Genomic DNA, 3,156 nt, shown 5'->3' with positions numbered 1-3,156 from the left:
CACACACACACACACACACACACACACACACACACACACACACACACACTCCTCTCACATAGCCAGCTTGTGAAATGTGCCAGATGTCCTTGCCACAGAGTGGAGGCAGACTGTGTATGTGTGAATAAGTAAATGTGTGCGAGGTGTGGTTTAAGGCTTTGGGATGTTTTTAAAGCTTTAATTGATCAACTTTCTCTTTAATGCCTTTAAATAAAGGAATGTGTGTGAGAAACGGCAAAGAAAGGATTAGAGGTCTGTGAGAGACGGACAGGGGGGAGGGCACTGCTGATCCCGAGTGTGTCATCTGTCTCTCTCTAACTCTTATGTAATACACATGATTCATTTGGAGCCCAGAGGGGCTGGTATCACCCTCACGTTCTGCATCCAACACGCTCACACACATACGTGCTCTATGTACTGTATGTGTGTGTATCTTTCCGTGTGTGCTCTACATACTCTGGTTACTTGTGGATGTTATACATATCGCGTAATAGGTTGTACCCCAAAATCACATGATTCAGTGTCAAAAGAGAGACCCTGTATCCACCATGTTCATGACAGTTGGTGCATTATATAGGGTCACGTTTCTTCTTTTCCAGTACCCATGATGCACCTGTGCCTTTAAGACTGCCAGTCAGCTGATGTAAAATGACAGGAGGGCCTCTAGACTGTTTCCACTGGCATGTTTAAATGCCTATAGACCTGCTATCTCATTGAATGCTTGAAGACATCTGCCTGGACATTTGTTACATATTTATTTAGTTTTTCTTATTGATACCTGTACTACTTCACGTTGTCATGAACCTAGATTTCAAGCACGTAATGGAAAATTCCAGACGGTGCTTTGAGTGAGCGTTCGACAATACAAAGGTTAGCTTTGGGTGTTGTCAAAGTGTCAAGTCTATTTGTGACATAATCACTTCCTTATAGTGCAGCATTCAGGCTGACTCACAGTTCTGGGTCTTAAAACGCTCTTGATATTTGCTCTCCTGTATTAAACAAATGTGTTTTTATATATTTAAAAAAAGCACGTAATTATTTACAACCTCTTCCATAACCGCTTAATTATGATTGAGTACATAACCTCAGATATCTGATGAGGGAATTTAGAATTCAGTCAGTGTAGTGTGAACCTAAATATTTAATCACACATCACAAGCTGCTTGTGTTGAGGAATGGAAGATTTAGAAAAAGATCGCAAAACAATGCTCATTGATAAGAATATATGAATACAAACAGCATGAATGTGATGTATGAAAACATTAAATTTCAGCCATTTCAATACTAAAAGAACAAATAAGGGTATTTCAGCATTTACAACATGGAAGTATGAAATCAAATCTATAATTAGAACTATTACCACAAAGGTAAGGTACTCATCATGGTGTCAGTTCTGTTCACTGGCCTCCCTCCCTCCCTGCTCGGCATACATAATTCACAGAGGTGATCCCTTGGCGTGTTCCAGGGATGGCGATTGCTCTGGAAATTTTCATGAATGTGAAATTGTATCACTGCTGACAGGCTTATTCCAGACTCATACAAAGAGCAGCGTGCTGTATGAATAGAAATGGAGACTTAGAATACATACTCTGCTGCATTTGAATACTAGAGCAAAAGCTCTAAACACCAGAGACGACACCGAGCGGCATCAAACTCCTATTTTCGACTCTTTTTTTTTAGGTATTTGACCTTTAAGTGATGGGAAATAAGATGGAGAGACAGGATGATAGACGGCAACGGTTGAGCGACTCTTCGCTCCCGATTTTTTGGTTTCTTTAACAAAGAAAGGAACAGCTTTGAGCTTCCGCATTGATGGCTTCACATTCGTGTACCTGTTAAGATGCTCAGTTAGGGAGAAGTCACAAAGCCTTTTGGAGCAGAGGTATTTATAGAACCAATCGCGGTCGAGCCGTGTCTTTTTTTATCTGTTGTTCAGCTGTTCATTGTAAACAAGATTACCAGCGGAGTAGCTGCTTAGCTCATGTAAATGGCTTAAATTTGTGCTTGTGATTACTATGCATGATTTGTGTTAATGATCGCGTACATTTTTCCAGAAGTAGCAGCATGCTGAGCAAAACATCCTCTGCTTTCAAGCAGGGTGCCAGTAAACAAACACAGCAACAAAGCGGCACTCTGGGTTTTGTGTATGCACAAGATAAATGGCATCAGTCTGGAGGATTTTTCAGGGCACAGTGCAAACATTACTTGTCTTTTCTGAGTGTATCTGACATCCCCACTAATGTTGGCCGCATGGAGCTCAGTTCCTAATATGGTGTCAGTTCCTCACAGTGAGCCTTTTGTGGTTTGTTTCAGGGGAAGCGGACCTAGACAGTGAGTCAGAACTGACGTAGTAATAAAGATGGGAACTCTGAGCGCCACAGGGTCTATTCACATGGATCACATGCCGTGTTTTTCTGCTCTAACAGCATTATATGTCAGGAGGCAAAAAAAGGACTCGGACCGTCCTTGTGGGTCCACTTAAACGGATAAACGATGCCGTCTAAAAAAAACTTCTGAAGTGGTGTTAAAGCTATTACAGGAAAGTGCCAGCGAGGACCAGAAGACTCCCACAAACAGGCCTGCTGTGTGCTCTGTGTGGTGCCGACGTCTTATGTATGTACATGTGTGAGAACGGGAAATGGCTTTTCCCCCGGCCTGGAAGAAAAAGTGGAGTCATAGGGTAAAGTCAAGAGCAGGGGGAGGACGGCCAGAGATGGAGCAGAGAGTTGCCCTTCTTATTTCCTCTGGGATTTGTGTTTGTTTTTGACAATCGATTGTTGTCCGTTCTTGGCTCGAGTTGAATACACTTTTTCTCCACCTGGTGAAGGCCCAGTGTACATACTGATCCCTTTGTTTTGGCAGGTCTTGCATCACGGGTGTCGGTGGCAAGGGTGTGTTCTCAAAAGTCAAGCTCAAGGAAAAAGACTCAACAACCCCCCCCTTTTCTTTTTCTTTTTCTTTTTAATAACAGAGTAGACTCCAGTGGCTAGCATAGCGTCATTGCTCTGACCACAGAGGAAAATTCTGAATGAGCCTTGGCCTACTTCAGGCGTCTTCAAACAACTGTATAGTCTTTGAAACGTGTTGCTTTCTGTAGCCAAACAAAAGTGTGTGTGTGTGTGTGTGTGTGTGTGTGTGTGTGTGTGTGTGTGTGTG

General features: G+C 42.6%; 1 protein-coding gene across 1 annotated transcript in view; it reads left to right on the top strand.

Annotated features, from left to right (window-relative positions):
• susd6 (sushi domain containing 6) overlaps positions 1–3,156 on the top strand; it is a 26,290-nt gene that overhangs the window by 6,639 nt on the left and 16,495 nt on the right. The window lies entirely within an intron of this gene.

The sequence above is a fragment of the Anarrhichthys ocellatus genome, unplaced genomic scaffold (genome assembly GCF_004355925.1).
Source record: "Anarrhichthys ocellatus isolate YVR2014 unplaced genomic scaffold, GSC_Weel_1.0 scaffold25, whole genome shotgun sequence".
Taxonomy (NCBI): domain Eukaryota; kingdom Metazoa; phylum Chordata; class Actinopteri; order Perciformes; family Anarhichadidae; genus Anarrhichthys; species Anarrhichthys ocellatus.
Note: the sequence above shows the minus strand (reverse complement) of the source record. Positions and strands in the feature narration are given on the sequence as shown.